Source organism: Nicotiana tabacum, chromosome 16 (genome assembly GCF_000715075.1).
Source record: "Nicotiana tabacum cultivar K326 chromosome 16, ASM71507v2, whole genome shotgun sequence".
Classification (NCBI taxonomy): Eukaryota; Viridiplantae; Streptophyta; class Magnoliopsida; order Solanales; family Solanaceae; genus Nicotiana; species Nicotiana tabacum.
In genome coordinates, this window is record NC_134095.1 from 100,137,321 (window position 1) to 100,143,439 (window position 6,119).

Genomic DNA, 6,119 nt, shown 5'->3' on the forward strand with positions numbered 1-6,119 from the left:
GCATCATCTCTTTTATTTTATTTTTGTTGACATCTTTTAATTTGCATTTTTGATTGGTTGATAGACTTTGTTCTTGTTTGACCTAGTTTGTAAATCATTAAGACTTATAGGGATCTAATTGATTTAAAGAAACTTAGGATAAATTTTCAGAAAATATCTAAGGAAAAGAACTTTCTAGAAAGGGTACAACTGTCCTAGTTGTTGTAAAAAGATGCTGAAAATAGGATAAAAGGGACAACTGTACCAGGGCTGTGAAAAACGGACAATACTATTTTCAGAATTAGGATAAGGAATATTCCTAAAAAATACCCATCCTAGGCAGCCTATATATAGATACTCTCATTCTGAAAATGACACACATTCAACATCATTTACTGCACAAAAAGTTCTCTCTTCTTTTCTGAAAAAAGATCAGATTTCAGAAACTCTAGAAAACATTCAAAACTTCTTATTTCTGGTTTTTACAAGCTGAAAAATATGCGTTGAGTAGAGGATTTTTCTTGGGTTCTTTAGCTGGAATTTTTGGTTTCAAAGTTGGTTGGGTTTGGTTTAAAATTCTGGTTTATTTGGGGATGCTGCTGCTGTGTTGGTTTCTGTCTTTCCAAATTTCAGGCATCTTCATTCTTTTCTTTCTCCTGTTGTTTGCTGGTTTTATTGCTGCTGCTTAGGTATTTAACCTCAACTCCTACTCTATGTAATGCCATGAATGGTTTGTTAAAATGATATAAAGTCAGATGTATAAATGGTGTTTGTAGAAGTGAATGTTTTTTTATGCTAGTAGTTAGCTTACAATGATATGAATGTGATTAAGTTTTGACTATGTGAGTTTTAAAGTTTGAGCATGAATAAACTAAATGATACTTGAATGCCTTGTAATTTCAGTTTGCAAAAATAGCCTTGTTTATGTTCATAGCCAAATCTTCTAGTCATTAAGGTTGATTATGAAATTTTAAAGTCATTTTTCTTTCCTTTATCTGAGTAGACAGCTTTCCCCTTATTTGAAGCCATTTATTTTCTCTTTTGTCTGTTTGGCTGTAAGCTACTGCCTGTAGATTTGGCTACTAGTTGGCCAAATCAGTAGGTTCAAAAGCTGGAAAATGGAATTATGATATTTTGACAAAAGGAGGCCAAGCTCTAATGGACAAATCATGTCCAAAAGAGGCATGAATTCTTCATGATGTCAATCAGGAAGATTTGTAATAGTTTAGCTCATAATATGGTTAGTTTATGTAATAAGTCTTAATGTAAGGCATTTGGTTTTGAAAAGCTGTTTGGTTTACTTAAAGGCTATAATGCATTAGGATTTAATGTCATGTACTAAGACACATTAGGAGCTTAATTGTATGTTTGATGTATTTTACAAAAAGTAGTAGTGGTGTAAAGGAGATGGGTTTTGAGCCCACTCAGCAGAACCAAAAGGCTGCTCATTCGATGGAAAAAGGGCTAAATTTGCAGCCCAAGTGAAAGACCAACCTCAAATGAGTCGGGCGTCTATAGGCCCAAACTTTGAGTCAGTCTAGGAGCCTTTTATCCTGGATCATTTTTTATGTTCAGTTGGTTTATTTCCAGTATAGAATCGCTTTTAATCTTTGTATTCTAAACCTCTTTAAACGTTATTTCTGAAAGCTCTTTTGTCATAAGTGTGTATGTATAATTAAGGGTAGAGGTAGATAGGCCCAGATATTAGACAATTACAACTAGGCCCGCCTATAGCCCAATGTAGGCAAAAACTTCGACTTAATTCCAACAGGGGCAAGAGCCCTGGAGTTCTCTTTCTGCTGGGCCAAACTTTGAGCCCAAATGCAGCTTTTCAAAGCTGAATGTTTCCCAATTTAATCCCGTGATGAACGCCCAAGCTTAAACCCCTATTTCAAGAGAAGTAATTTAAAAGCCTAGCCTTTCCATACTTTAAGTTAAGAGAATTCTTAGTTTGAACTTCAAAATTAGGATCCTTAGTCTTAATTAATTGAAATGGAACCCTTTGTTAAAATAAATTGAGATGTGCCATATACAAACAAAATCCATAACCTATGGCCCTCATATTAATATTAACTTAGTATAGAAAATCACCTTTTTAAACACTCGTAGTTTGCTTTAGGCGCGTTTAATTAAAATCATCATAGTTACGGGTACGGTTCCCGTGACGTAGCTGTGATACCTAATTCCCAAATCCGGGGGTATATTTATGTGACCCGATCACACCCACCACAACTTTAAATAACTTTTTTCCTTAATTTAAACATGTTGTAAATCGTGGGTACGGTTCCCGTGACATGATTTGCAATATGTAATAATAAATAATTAAAAGCAGTTATAAAGTTTTAAAAATGCACAATAGGTTTAAAACACGTAGTAAATCAGATAATATGCCAATTATTAATAGTTTAAGCGACCGTGCTAGAACCGTGAAACCGGGGAATACCTAACACCTTCTCCCGGGTTAACAAAATTCCTTACTTAGAATTTCTGGTTCGCAGACTTTTAAAATAAAGTCAAAATTTCCTCGATTTGGGATTTTAAAATAAACCGGTGACTTGGGACACCAATTAAACTATTCCAAATGGCGACTCTGATAAATAAAATAAAATAATCTCATTTCGATTAATGTCACTTTAATTGGAAAAACTCCCTTATATCCCCCACGGGTGGTAAAAAGGAGGTGTGATAGCTCTGGTGACTCTGTTGGGGAATCATAACCCAGAACTTTTGGTTCAAGGTTCAAGAATTCGAGCTTAGAATAACTGTTATAATTGGCTTTTATTTATTATCTGATTTTTTATTACATGTTTGGGCCTAATGTGGTAAATGTCGCTTTTTCCCGCTTTGATATTATTTGAACTGTATATAAACTGTTACGAAACCCTTCTCTTTTCATCTTTGGGGATGTGCACGCTGGTGTGACTCCTCTTTCTGTTAGTGTCATACCTTAAATTAGAAAGAGGATCGGATAAGTTACAAAGCCGGATGACCTTTTGGTTTCCGGTACGTAGCCCCCCGGCTCGAGTTGTCCGCTCGGGTACACCAAGTCTAGAACACTATACCTAGGTTTTAAACCTAGAATAACTCAGCCTCATGCCGTATCCCTAGTAGGAACGTTTGTTTGCATCATGTGCATTTGACTTTGGGGACTCAACAAAAGGGTTGGGACCGTCTAGAACAGGTGGACCCCAGAATCAAAAGACCACCCTGATGCATTTTTTACGTGCTACCTATACAATTATTTGCTTCGGTTTGCATATTGACTGGTTTCTAGAATATGGAGGAAAATTGGAATAAATAAAATAAATTTGAGGTATGAGAGAGATGATTACCCGCCTTTGAAAAAACCTGGTGTCCAAAATATACAGAAACTCTGCCAAAATTTTGAAAAAGAAGAGAAAAAGGAAAAAGGAAAGGAAAATGGTTTCAAAATATTTCATGTCTTTTTATTATGTCAAAACTGACCGAACTACGCGGGTTTGATTCTCACCGGATGTGGGATACGTAGGCAACCCTCATCGGGTCCAACCCCGCTTTTTTGCAAAAAATAACCCAAAATTTGAAAATGTCTTCATTTGTTGTCAAAATAAATTGGGTAACGCCATTTTTGTCTAATAAGCCAGACACTCCGACAGGGCACCAGAATGCTGTTTTTGCAAGAATAGCCACCGAAGGTTTCTTTATCAAATTTTGGCTACCTAGCAAGCACAACCCTAAAATCTTCCTTTTCAAAGTGCTGAAGGGCCGTATTTGCAAAAGTAGCCATGTTATTTAAAATTTTTGCAAAATTGATCTCTTTTATAAAATTTGCTTTGTTTTAAACCAACCACCTTAATCTAAATGTGCAGAATGAGCACGAGTCAAAACTTGCCAATGAAGGTCATGGCCAAGATTCCTTTGGAGCTACACATGTGGTGGGAAGATTTGGGTAAATCAGGACAAGACATGGTCAACCATCATTTGGGGGGTCTCACCGGGTTATTAAAGATCAAGCCCAGAGGAGAGATAATAAAAGCACTAGTGACATTTTGGGATCCAGCTCATAACGTGTTGCATTTCTCGAACTTCGAGCTTACACCCACTTTGGAAGAGATAACCGGTTATGTTGGGAGTACCGAAGCCCTAAGACATAAATACCTAGTCTCTCCAAGGGCTGTCACCCCTCACAAGTTTCTGGATTTACTAAAGATAAGCAGGGTGGTCCAATATGCAGATTTGGAGGCTAGGTTTTCCACTCCACAGTTCATATACCAGCGGTACAGACACATAGGAGGATTTGAAAATCCGGAAAGAAAAATTTGTAGCAAAGGGAACCGACTAAAATGGGAAGAGCATAAATGCTTCTCCTTCATGGTAGTATTTTTGGGTATTCTAGTGTTTCCCAGAAAGGACGGGAATATCGATGTACGGATATCCGGGGTCGTCAACACTTTGCTTACCAATGCCAAAAGCACCCTCGCACCCATGATAGTGTCTGAAATATTCCGAGCTCTTACAGCCTGCAAAGTCGCAGTAGATTTTTTTGAAGGGTACAACTTATTGCTATAAATGTGGATGATTGAGCATCTATGTCATCGTCCTCTATACATGAACTATGGGTCGATAGGGAAAAGCTGCATAGAGGAGTTTTATACAAGGGTCGACGGGTTCAAAATACTAGAAGGGGTCGCAGATTGGGTATCTTGCCTCTGCTCCGTCACTGCAAATCAGATAGAATGGACGTTAGGTTGGCTTCCTATTGATGAAATCATATACATGCCAGCCACCGGTCCTCATTTCCTCCTGATGGGTCTCAGAAGTGTCCAGCCTTATGCCCCGTACTGGGTTTTGAGACAGCTAGAAAGATGCCAAATAGTTCCCAAGGATGAAGACCTTAGCCTTCATGTGGTTAAGATCCGTTCTGATGACCAATTTCATGAAGCAGTGGTTCGCCAGATTTGGAGTGAGTGCCAATATTTGACGGCAAATACCCGAGTACGTGATCTATCCAAAGGTGAAGTCTCACCCGATTACCTCGCTTGGTACAAAAGGAAAGTTGAGTTTGGAAGGCCAGCTAAAAGACCCCACCTCCAAGAATTTGTTGAATCATCACAAGAACAATGGGAGTGGTTGAAAAAAAAAATGAATATCGGGCCACCATAAGCGGGTTAGAAGGGCAAATCAGAGACCATAAGTTCGATAGTGATGTGCAAGCCGCTGCGGATGAGGGTGAGAAGAAAAAGTTAGCCCAAGAAAATGAAGTCCTCCGGGCCCAGATCCAAAGGATAAAGATAGCTGCTGAGAATCCGGAAAGTAGCCGAGCGGATGAAAGACTCATTAATGTTCTTAGGAAGAAAATATGTGAGTATGGGAATGATTTAGAAAAATCCGAAGGCAGTTTGGCAAGAGCTCGGGCACAGTTGGCAAAGAACGCTGAGGGACATACATATTTTGTTCGGCAATTAAAAGGGAAATATGATAGAGAAGTCATGAGTTTGAAGAAAAAGCTAACTACCCACGAGAATGAAATGGCTAAACAAGCAAAGAACTTAAAGGCAGAGAGGGAACATTGTTATGCACTGATGGCTCGACTAGAAGAGGATATGCAATAGTTGCAGGGCCAAAACCACCATGACACCCAAGTTCTGGAAGCTATGTCTCAACAAATTCAACATTTTCTCCAAGAGAAAGGCATCATCAGGGAAATGATTAAAGCAATTGCCGACTACATCGTCATGAAGTTCCATGGATGTGAGGACATGACTAGATCCACCTTTTTTGCCGCAGTGATGACCTTCGTTTGCCAAATAATGAATGACTTGGATCGTCTCCAAGGAGAGCTTGCACATAGGCCCGTGGTGAGACTGACTGATGTCCCGCGGGCCCCTGGAGTAGTTTTAGAAGCACTTATGTATTCTTGATTTTCGTTTCGAGTCTGTATTTTAGTTTTCGATTCTAGACTCTGTTTCGAGTCTGTTTTTAATTTTTCAATTCCTAGAAAAGTATGATGGAATCATTGTAATAGAAAAGATTAGGAGTTTTTATTTTTAAATGAAATTTGAAGAAAAACCAAAAAAATTGTGTTTATTTTTTTTTGATGCATTTATTCCTTGAACTACGTGATGATCTGATTCACGCTGCGTCGTGATACATAGACAATC